Source organism: Heptranchias perlo, chromosome 4 (assembly GCF_035084215.1).
Source record: "Heptranchias perlo isolate sHepPer1 chromosome 4, sHepPer1.hap1, whole genome shotgun sequence".
NCBI lineage: Eukaryota > Metazoa > Chordata > Chondrichthyes > Hexanchiformes > Hexanchidae > Heptranchias > Heptranchias perlo.
The window spans coordinates 96915227-96926397 of NC_090328.1; the positions used below are offsets into that span (position 1 = coordinate 96915227).

At 51.0% G+C, this 11171-nt stretch overlaps 1 protein-coding gene across 2 annotated transcripts in view; it reads right to left on the reverse strand.

Moving 5' to 3' along the window:
• Window positions 1-10443, reverse strand: part of LOC137321125 (zinc finger and BTB domain-containing protein 5) — a 56739-nt gene extending 46296 nt beyond the window's left edge. Inside the window, exon 1 of one of the 2 annotated variants that reach the window (XM_067983350.1) lies at window positions 10296-10443. The gene's annotated coding sequence lies outside the window, so the exon portion shown is untranslated. Of the gene's footprint in view, window positions 1-10218 lie in introns of both variants that reach the window. The other variant, XM_067983349.1, reaches the window with a different exon arrangement.
• Between the last annotated feature and the right edge of the window lie 728 nt (window positions 10444-11171).

Sequence of the window (11171 nt, forward strand, 5' to 3'; positions counted from 1 at the left end):
TGAAAAATTCTTGATGACAAACATCAGCAGGGAAGGAATAAACTCAGCTGCATCCAATAATCATTACAGAATTTCCAGAATTCTAATCTTTAAAAACTGGCTATTGGAACAAAATTGAACATTTTGGATTTATCTAGCAGAAGGGTTTTCCAATTGTATTCCTACATTTATCCCATCAGAAAATGTAATAACCAGGTTATATATTCATCAGTAATTCTCCATGAACGTCATCCAAGTTTGCACTTAGAGGTCACATAAGTACCAGACAATGACCATCGCCAACAAGAAAAAGCTCAACCATCTACCCCGACCTTCAATGACACCATCATTTTCAAATCCACCGTCAACATTATGGGGTTCACTAATGAAGCTGAACTGGACCAGCCATATCAACACAATGGCTACAAGAGCAGAACAGTTGCTGGGTACTCTGATGAGCGGTTCACCTCCTGATCCCTCAACCTCACCATCGACAAGGCTCAAGTAAAGAACATGAAAGGATACCCACCACGATCAATCATCTATCCACTGAAACAGGCATTTGCATGCTGAAATGCAATGCAGACAAAGAATCATAGAATCTTATAGCACAGGAGGTCATTCAGCCTCTCGTGCTTGTAGCGGCTCTTTGAAAGAGTTGACCAGTTAGTACCACTCCCCTGCACTTTCCCCCATAGCCCTGCAAGTTTTTCCTTTTCCGTATTTATCCCATTCCCTTTTGAAAGTTACTATTGAATCTGCTTGCACCACCCTTTCAGGTAATACATTCCAAATCATAACACGTGGCGTAAAACAAATTCTCATGGCCCCTCTGGTTCTTTTGCTAATTATCTTAAAGCTGTGTCCTCTGGTTACTGACCCTGCCAGTGGAAACAGTTTTTCCTCACTCACTATCAAAACTCCTCCTAATTTTGAACATCTCTATTAAATCTCCCCTTAACTTGATCTGCTTGAAGAACAATCCCAGCTTCTCTAGTCACTCTACTAAACTAGCATAAACAGTTCTCTCACTGCACTTCCACAACGAGCTTTTCTTTTAGATTCAAACATAATTTTCCCTATTTAACATTTTCTAAGATTTCCTGTTAGATATCTTAAAATCCCAATGTTTTTGCTAATTTTTTCAACTGTTGTCTCTCTTCTCCTCAGCCTCTCCTGAAACCATTGACCCGTGCCAGGGTACAGCTCCATGGGCACCAGTCATCTTCCAGTATCTCATCTTGGCCACAGTCAGTCGACATAAACTGAAGATCAAACTATTGAACAAGGTGTCAGCCTCCAATCAGTGGTAGCATTCTCACCTCCGAGTCTAATGGGCATGTGTTAAAGTCCCACTCCAGAGACTTGAGCACATAACCTAGGCTGGCACTTTGGAACATCCTGAGGTTGTGAAAGGCGCTATATAAATGCAAGTTATTTCTTTCTTTCCTGGTCTGTATGGCTCAGCCATCCAATGCCTGAACCAGCTGACTCATTGGGACAGCTAAATGTCTTTCTGATATAATTTTTTTTCCCCGAGGGAGGCGAGACAGAAGATTAGAAATTGATGACTGTGTAGGTAAATACACTGACAGATGTGATATCAAGTGATATACAACAGGAAGTTCACAGGTGCAATTTGGAAACATATCACCGTTCCTTCATCGTCATTGGGTCAAAATCCTGGAACTCCCTTCCTAACAGCACTGTGGGAGAACCTTCACCACACGGACTGCAGTGGTTCAAGAAGGTGGCTCACCACCACCTTCTTAAGGGCAATTAGGGATGGGCAATAAATGCTGGCCTTGCCAGCAACGCCCACATCCCATGAACGAATAAAAAAAAAACACTTGGTCTGTGCTGTGTTATAGCAGCAATGGAGGCAGTATAATTACCTGAAGTGTCTCAACAGCAGAGATCAAGTCCCCACACTTGATCTCTAACTCTATTCCCTGATGGAAAATTTCCATTTGGGCATGGGACGAGGACAGGATCAGACTTGCTGTGATGCCACCTAGACCACCACCAACCCCTATTGTCCTGCCAAATACTAGGGAAGGGGAGATTTGTTATATTATTAAATATAGACTAGGGAAGAAAGAAATCAAAAGAGGGACTGTCAACAGCCAGGAAAATCATGCCCCAGCATATAGGGGAAGGGGGAGAATGTTTAATAGTAATATAACAAATCCACATTTCACAACAGCATGTTATTCTGACTCAAAGTTAATTGCTCGCAGTTTTCATAGAAAAATGGACAGAACTGCAGAATGCAATCTCCAAAACTGCACTACAAATCCTGAAGTCCCATGTAATAGAAACAGAATTATTTAGTTACCATAAACCTGTGGCCTTATGTTGCCATACTAACCTTTCAAATTTGCTTTGAACTTTTTCAGACAGGTTTTTGAATACAGCTAGCTATTCACTTCTGTGACCCTCCCTCATTCTGCAGTTTATACTGAGCCCCAATACTGTAATATGGGCTCAGCAATCAAGGAGTCAATTGGGAGTTAATCTCCTGATATGACTTTGAAGTTCCTTTAAAAATATATATTTTGCCATACACAGATCCAGACCACGTGCAAATGCAACAAAACTACACAAACAATTCGATTTGCAACTCGAAAAGCACACACACGCAATTTGAAAACTATTAACCACTCCTGTGAAGTCCCAGTGGGTCACGGTAACATCCAGCGTAGCAACCACAGAAACCAGGAGGCCCCAGATTCAATTTCTGGCCAGCAATGAGTTAAACTAATCTCAGCTTGGGCAATACCTGGCCTCAATGTCCCTGGGAGTGGAGCAACAGTTCTCACTCCTGATCACCATCCACTGGTCCCCTTTTGGCTGAGAACTAGATCAGGCTTCACTGTCCCAGTAAAAAGACCTGCTCACATTTCATGTCTCAACTCAAATGAAGAATGGCCATCAGCAAAATAGTGGAGGTCCATCAACACTTATAGAACTGTATTCCAGCACAAGGTCAGCAGCTGCAGGAAAAGAAAGGAGAAAATTGGAATGTGGGGCACAAGCCCACTGTCAGTGCGCTGTCACTTTTCCAAACTGATATCAGCAGGAGACAAAGTTTCTTTCTTTATCAGCATAAGATATACTCCAAGGTGATTCTGGTTCATGTCAATGAGTATTCATAACTCATCAACTCAGCCAAGTTTATACTGACAAAGATTCTAAATTCCAGTGGCCATCAGCCATTTGTGAACATGGACCAAGATGCAATGATGCAGAGGAACGTACGAGAGAAAAAGCAAAAAACACAACTGAAGTCTTTATGCTGCAATGCACAATGCCAATATTTCAACACATACACACACTGCACACCATTCATCAATCAGGTCTTTTTTGTCATTTAGCAGACAAGAGTCCTTTTCACTAAAAGGTTCCTTATTCCCAAGGTCTTGTTGCGTGACACACTGTTCTAAGCCCCCACTAATGCTACTCTGACACTGGTCACAAGGATATACATGAAGCAGTCCAGAGTCATTTCTCCAATTTCCCCTTCTTCTTTCCCCTTATCATTACAAACAAGCTCAGGAACTCAGCATGTGAAGTACCCAGGCATACAGCCGTGGCCTTACATTTCATGACTTAAGATGATGAGGCTCTAGTCTGCTGCCCCATACAAACCTGTTAAAGCAGCCTTTGTATTTGCAATCTAAAATGTTAAATAAAAATATTTCCATACAAAAATGAATCCTTCCCTGTAGGCCTTCTAGTTGTCATTTTGTTTACTTATAAATTATTTGGTATTTTTTCAATATTTTAAAAACTGCATTTGGTAAAATACCATACCCTACATCTCAGGACCATCCAGATTTCCCAGGGTATTCACATCAGTCTCTAACATGCATAATCGGGGCAGCCAAAAAGCAACAGGCAAGCAGGGAGATGCAATTTCAGCACCCCATGCTTATGTGGTTCCAGAAATTGTGAGCCTTGTAGAGGCAGATTAAGGACTTTTCCTTCATTTAAAAAAAAACGCAATCGGCTATTCTGTCCGAGATCCCTTCTAGTCTTCATGTACTGAGCAGACTACATCTACAGCCTGGCCCAGTTCCAGAAGGTGCCCATGGGACAGTGGCAGATGTGGCAGCCCAACCACATCTGAAGGGAAGCAGCCCAGCTGAGTTAGAATAATGGTAAAAAAGCACAATCTGGATGGATGTGTGTAATATATAACCTCATTTAAAAACAAAGCACACGACTTGAATTACTAAACCATAGGACAGTGAAGACAGGTTCCTTTCATTGACCCTAAGCTTCCCTGTCCCACAGTTTAATTTGAATTGAATTGAAAAAAGGCAGAGAGGCCTCATAGGAGGTATATGAGGCTACAAAAAAGTAAGCCCAGAACACCAATTCAAATCAAACCACTGGAAAAGAAAGGACAACAGGTTGAAATTGTGAAAGGCAAATTTAGGGCTGATGTCACTCATGTGTGTGCCAAACTTACACCATCCAAAAAGATTCTCAGATTAAGGGATGAAGCAAATGGTGAGTGTGGGGAAAATACTTCCAATAGAAGGTACTTTGAGTAATGTTTTAGAGAAAAAAAACAAAAAGGCAAATCTTCTATCTCATAGGAAATGTTTCAAATTTCACCTGTCAGAAGGAAACTGTTCAATTGACTGCAGCGAGCACACCCAAAGGGAAGCTTACAGATCAACAGGCTTTCTAATCCTGGACTGATTGGAAGGCAGTTGAATTGGGAAAATATGACATCAACAGCCAGAAACATTGGCAAGCTGCAATGTTAGTTATCAAGCCACTCCTTGGCACTATGCAGGTTTTGTTGTAAGTCTGCATTTTTACCCACGTCTCTTAAATCTTTACTCTCGTTGAGCTGTCACCTTAATTACCAAAAGCACCATTTTTGAGGATGGTGACAATAATCAGAGTGTGTAATTTCAGGGGGCTCCATGCTCAACGCTACTCCAACCAGTTTGGATTTACTACACATTACTCTTCAGAAGGTTTTTCCTAAACACATTTAAGCATAAAGCAATACATGTTAGCCACAGAAATACCCAGTAAGTAAACTTAGTTATAAACTCGCAATAATTACACCAGTCATTCAATGTCAACAACCACCTTCCAGCAAAGAAACTGAATAAAACCATTACAGAATGTTAATATTTTGGTAAACCAATGAAGTGAGCTGATTTTAAGACATTAATCTATTGCAGTTCTTACCTGATCAAGCTTTACAGCCTGATGACTTACATCACCATCTCAACCCCTGGGCTACCACTCCCAGCTATCGGTTCTCTCGTGTATCAAATGAACACTGATGTCTGGCATACTCTTACCAACTAAAACACAATCTGACGGTTTCACCTGCTCGGAAAACGGATCGCATTCCAACTATAAGGTCACTTCCCCATTAACAAGCACACGGCCCGATCCTCAGTCCCATGTCTGATATCGGACAAAAGTGTTACGATTCCGCTTGCCATTTCAATAACACTGGCACCATTTTTGGACGGAGCACTGAGACAACCTGCGTGCAGTCCGTGCAAATACAACAGAGCATCGAATCGAGGAATGAGAAGGGCGCATTTGCAAATCCGCTGCATGAACGATTAGCAGCATCAGCCGATGCACTCGCACACAATCCAGCCGCCAGCACACATACTATACCTTGCTGGCCCCCCTTCTTTAAACCCCCACCCCCAAGTTCCTTGGCCGTGTTCGGGCTGTTTTGGCGCAAGATGCCGATCAGCTTTTCCCACCAGCCTGCAGCGCATTGACCTGCACCCCCTTCCCTTCCTTCCTCCCTCCCTCCCCTACCCGCGCCTGCCCAGTTCCGGTTGCAGCTGCTCCCAGGAACTGCAATGCAAAGAGCCGTGGGTGTCACTGCCATTCCAAAATCCGGTGTGCAGGGTGCTGATGGCTCCTTAAAGCTCTGGCAGTACCTGCTCATGTTACAATGCACCTTTTTAAACAGATGCATTAGCAATGGCCTGCTGGTGTCCAGACCATTTGCCTGACAATGCTGCACTAACATCACATCTGTGCATAGGACTCACTGGAGTGGATTCAGTGCCTGCAATGAAAGCCCCGGCTAAACGCTGCCCGGGGGGCAACTCTCAATACCCTGGATGGACACAACACATTGGCTGCAATCACACACCGAAACCACTTTGCACCGATGCTAAACTTGGAGTGTAAATGCCAAGCGGAGTGGACTGCCTCGCCCTGCTCGGGGCCCTGATTCCGGATGGGGTTCTCCTTTATGTGAGAGGGGGCGAGAGCAGGTCACATAGGGATGCTCCTGGTAGGCGGCTAAGAACAGGAAACTGACTGTTGCACAGGGATGCCCTGGCTAGAGGACTGGGTTTAGGGGTATAGCCTGGAGAGTTTGCACCAGGAGGTGTACAGGGATGACCCAATTGGAGTGGGAGTGGGAGTGGGTTGGGTGCACAAGGATATCCCAGGTGGGTTCAGGGAACTGGCAGCATGGGACTGCCTAGATTGAAGCCATGGCCTCACCCCTCCCTATCTCTGTAACCTCCTCCAGTCCTACACATCTGATGATCTCCAATTCTGGCCTCCTGCGCATCCCCAATTTTAATCGCTCCACCATTAGCGGCCCTGTCTTCAGCTGCCTTGGCCCTAAGCTCTGGAATTCCCTCCCTAAACCTCTCCGCCTTTCGGTCCTCCTTTAATTCGCTCCTTAAAACCTACCTCTTTGACCAAGCCTGTCCTAATATCTCCTTATGTAACTTGGTGTCAAATTTTGTTTGAAAATCACTTCCGTGAAGCACTTTGGGACATTTTACTACATTAAAAGGTGCTATACAAATGCAAGTTGTTGTTGATATGCCTGGCAGAGGGCTGGGTGGCTGCCCAGGGATGCTCTGGTGGGGGCACAGGGGGCTGAGGGCACAGGGATTGCCTAGTTGGGGAGTGTACAGAGATGCCCCATGCAGGAGATCAGGTGCATGGGGTGTCCCAGGAGGGGGTGAAGGTTGCAGGAAGCTGGGTGCAAGGGATGCCCTGTGCAGGAGACTGGGTGCATGGGCATTGCCCAGCTTGGGGGGGGGGGGGGAGGGGGGGAGAACCAGATCCTGAGCTCAAAAAGAGTGCCCCTGGAAGGGATTGGCTGTAGGGACATAACCCAGTTGGAGGTGCAGGAAGCTGGGTGCAAGGGGTAACCTTGGAGGGGGGGATTGAGTGTAGGGACACAGCCCAGTTGGAGGTGCAGGAAGCTGGGTGCAAGGGGTGCCCCTGGGGGGGGATTGAGTGTAGGGACATAACCCAGTTGGAGGTGCAGGAAGCTGGGTGCAAGGGGTGCCCCTGGGGGGGGATTGAGTGTAGGGACACAGCCCAGTTGGAGGTGCAGGAAGCTGGGTGCAAGGGGTGCCCCTGGGGGGGGGGGGATTGAATGTAGGGACAAAACCCAGTTGGAGGTGCAGGAAGCTGGGTGCAAGGGGTGCCCCTGGGGGGGGGGGGGAATTGAGTGTAGGGACAAAACCCAGTTGGAGGTGCAGGAAGCTGGGTGCAAGGGGTGCCCCTGGGGGGGGGGGGGGGAGAGATTGAGTGTAGGGACAAAACCCAGTTGGAGGTGCAGGAAGCTGGGTGCAAGGGGTGCCCCTGGGGGGGGGGGAATTGAGTGTAGGGTCGTAGCCCAGTTGGAGGTGCAGGAAGCTGGGTGCTAGGGGTGCCCCTGGGGGGGGGGGGGATTGAGTGTAGGGACACAGCCCAGTTGGAGGTGCAGGAAGCTGGGTGCTAGGGGGTGCCCCTGGGGGGGGGGGGGGGGATTGAGTGTAGGGACACAGCCCAGTTGGAGGTGCAGGAAGCTGGGTGCAAGGGGTGCCCCTGGGGGGGGGGGGGGGGGATTGAGTGTAGGGACAAAACCCAGTTGGAGGTGCAGGAAGCTGGGTGCAAGGGGTGCCCCTGGGGGGGGGGGGGGGGATTGAGTGTAGGGTCATAGCCCAGATGGAGGTGCAGGAAGCTGGGTGCAAGGGGTGCCCCTGGGGGGGGGATTGAGTGTAGGGACAAAACCCAGTTGGAGGTGCAGGAAGCTGGGTGCTAGGGGTGCCCCTGGGGGGGGGGGGGGAATTGAGTGTAGGGTCATAGCCCAGTTGGAGGTGCAGGAAGCTGGGTGCTAGGGGTGCCCCTGGGGGGGGGGATTGAGTGTAGGGACACAGCCCAGTTGGAGGTGCAGGAAGCTGGGTGCTAGGGGTGCCCCTGGGGGGGGGGGGGGGATTGAGTGTAGGGACACAGCCCAGTTGGAGGTGCAGGAAGCTGGGTGCTAGGGGTGCCCCTGGGGGGGGGGGGGGGGGGATTGAGTGTAGGGTCACAGCCCAGTTGGAGGTGCAGGAAGCTGGGTGCTAGGGGGTGCCCCTGGGGGGGGGGGGGATTGAGTGTAGGGACACAGCCCAGTTGGAGGTGCAGGAAGCTGGGTGCTAGGGGTGCCCCTGGGGGGGGGGGGGGATTGAGTGTAGGGACACAGCCCAGTTGGAGGTGCAGGAAGCTGGGTGCTAGGGGGTGCCCCTGGGGGGGGGGGGGGGGATTGAGTGTAGGGTCATAGCCCAGTTGGAGGTGCAGGAAGCTGGGTGCTAGGGGTGCCCCTGGGGGGGGGGGGGGGGATTGAGTGTAGGGTCATAGCCCAGTTGGAGGTGCAGGAAGCTGGGTGCTAGGGGGTGCCCCTGGGGGGGGGGGGGGATTGAGTGTAGGGTCATAGCCCAGTTGGAGGTGCAGGAAGCTGGGTGCAAGGGGTTGCCCCTGGGGGGGGGGGGATTGAGTGTAGGGTCATAGCCCAGTTGGAGGTGCAGGAAGCTGGGTGCTAGGGGGTGCCCCTGGGGGGGGGGGGGGAATTGAGTGTAGGGTCACAGCCCAGTTGGAGGTGCAGGAAGCTGGGTGCTAGGGGTGCCCCTGGGGGGGGGGGGGGGGATTGAGTGTAGGGTCATAGCCCAGTTGGAGGTGCAGGAAGCCGGGTGCAAGGGGTTGCCCCTGGGGGGGGGGGGGGGGAGATTGAGTGTAGGGACACAGCCCAGTTGGAGGTGCAGGAAGCTGGGTGCTAGGGGTTGCCCCTGGGGGGGGGGGGGATTGAGTGTAGGGACACAGCCCAGTTGGAGGTGCAGGAAGCTGGGTGCTAGGGGTTGCCCCTGGGGGGGGGGGGGGGGATTGAGTGTAGGGACACAGCCCAGTTGGAGGTGCAGGAAGCTGGGTGCTAGGGGTTGCCCCTGGGGGGGGGGGGGATTGAGTGTAGGGACACAGCCCAGTTGGAGGTGCAGGAAGCTGGGTGCTAGGGGTTGCCCCTGGGGGGGGGGGGGGGGGGATTGAGTGTAGGGACACAGCCCAGTTGGAGGTGCAGGAAGCTGGGTGCTAGGGGTTGCCCCTGGGGGGGGGGGGGGGATTGAGTGTAGGGACACAGCCCAGTTGGAGGTGCAGGAAGCTGGGTGCTAGGGGTTGCCCCTGGGGGGGGGGGGGATTGAGTGTAGGGTCATAGCCCAGTTGGAGGTGCAGGAAGCTGGGTGCTAGGGGTGCCCCTGGGGGGGGGGGGGGGATTGAGTGTAGGGACACAGCCCAGTTGGAGGTGCAGGAAGCTGGGTGCTAGGGGTGCCCCTGGGGGGGGGGGGGGGGATTGAGTGTAGGGACACAGCCCAGTTGGAGGTGCAGGAAGCTGGGTGCTAGGGGGTGCCCCTGGGGGGGGGGGGATTGAGTGTAGGGTCATAGCCCAGTTGGAGGTGCAGGAAGCTGGGTGCTAGGGGTGCCCCTGGGGGGGGGGGGATTGAGTGTAGGGACACAGCCCAGTTGGAGGTGCAGGAAGCTGGGTGCTAGGGGTTGCCCCTGGGGGGGGGGGGAATTGAGTGTAGGGTCATAGCCCAGTTGGAGGTGCAGGAAGCTGGGTGCTAGGGGTTGCCCCTGGGGGGGGGGGGGGGGGGGATTGAGTGTAGTGTCATAGCCCAGTTGGAGGTGCAGGAAGCTGGGTGCAAGGGGTGCCCCTGGGGGGGGGGGGATTGAGTGTAGGGACACAGCCCAGTTGGAGGTGCAGGAAGCTGGGTGCTAGGGGTTGCCCCTGGGGGGGGGGGGGGGGGGGATTGAGTGTAGGGACACAGCCCAGTTGGAGGTGCAGGAAGCTGGGTGCTAGGGGTTGCCCCTGGGGGCCAGCCCGTGGACGCTCGCGCCCCTTCATTGTGCGCTCATTCCCTCTCGCGCGGAGTGCGCGCGCGCGGCCCGCTCCGGTCCAACGAACTTTCCCTCTACCTGTGCCGCACGCCGCCTCCTCCCCCGGTGCACGCGAGCCGTATGTCGGTACCGCCGGGCGACAAACTGAGACCGACCGTAAACTCGGCCCGGAGCCGACGAGTTGCTTATGACAGGGCCAAGCTCCAGCGTTTGTTCTGATGTGAACGAGACCTGCGGCAGCAACCTCCTCCTCCCCATCGGCCTCAGACAAACTGTCACCTCTCAACCGGAACCGGAAACTACCTTCCCCTGGATTGATCTGTGGAGAGCCCTCGTTTCTGTCTCTGTGCGTTTTAGACTAAACTAGTAGCAAAGGAAGGGGTGCATGGCAGCAGTGATATTTGTTATCGCACAGAATGAGGCTTTAAACAGAATGCAGCTGTGTGTATGTTTTTGTGTAAAAATAATGACAAAATACATGAAATTAAACCCTTTGTTTTAGAAAGAACTTGCATTTATATAGCACCTTTCACAACATCAGAATGCCCCAAAATGCTTCCCAGCCAATTAAGTGTAGTCACTGTTGTAATGTGGGGAAGCACAGCAGCTGATTTACACAGAGCAAGGTCCCACAAACAGTAATGCCCCATTAAACTGTTCTAGTGATGTTAGTTCTGGGATAAATTTTGGCCAGGACACCGTGGAGAACTCCCCAGCTCTTAAAATAGTGCCATAGGATCTTTTACGTCCTCCTGAGAGGATAACATTTAATCTGTCATCTGAAAGATGGCACCTCTGACCGTGCAGTAATCCCTCAGTACAACCATGCAATCGAGCCTCTGGAGTGGGACTTAAGGTTGTCAATCCTCCCACTTTGCTCGGGAATCTCCCGGAATTGGCTATTCATCTCCCGAGCATTGCTGCTGGCACTGTTTCAATGAAGCTCGGCGAACAGCACCTCATCTTTCGATTAGGCGCTTTACAACCTTCCGGACTTAATGTTGATTTCAATAACTTCATATTATAACCAC